Here is a 264-nt window from a genome sequence, read left to right as displayed (position 1 = left end):
AGGTGTAATAAGTGTTGAGTTGGTCCCTGCCAAGAGCATCCATTAGCCCTTGCTTCTAGCTACCAGCTTTCAAGGCAACAGTGCTAGTAACAGAGCCGCAACAGCAGGTTAGCCCATTTGAGAGGGGGAAATATTACCCGAGAAGCAGCATAGCGGGGGTTGATTAATTGATTCCCTCTATTTTCCCTTTCATTAATGGCCTTGGAGCCTTTGACATGAGGCAGGACCACGCTCTGCTGTGGCTGATGCATCTCTCACTGCTGA

Source organism: Gavialis gangeticus, unplaced genomic scaffold, assembly GCF_001723915.1.
Source record: "Gavialis gangeticus isolate Ggan-Ray unplaced genomic scaffold, GavGan_comp1, whole genome shotgun sequence".
In the NCBI taxonomy this organism is placed as follows: domain Eukaryota; kingdom Metazoa; phylum Chordata; order Crocodylia; family Gavialidae; genus Gavialis; species Gavialis gangeticus.
This window is presented reverse-complemented; position numbering follows the sequence as displayed.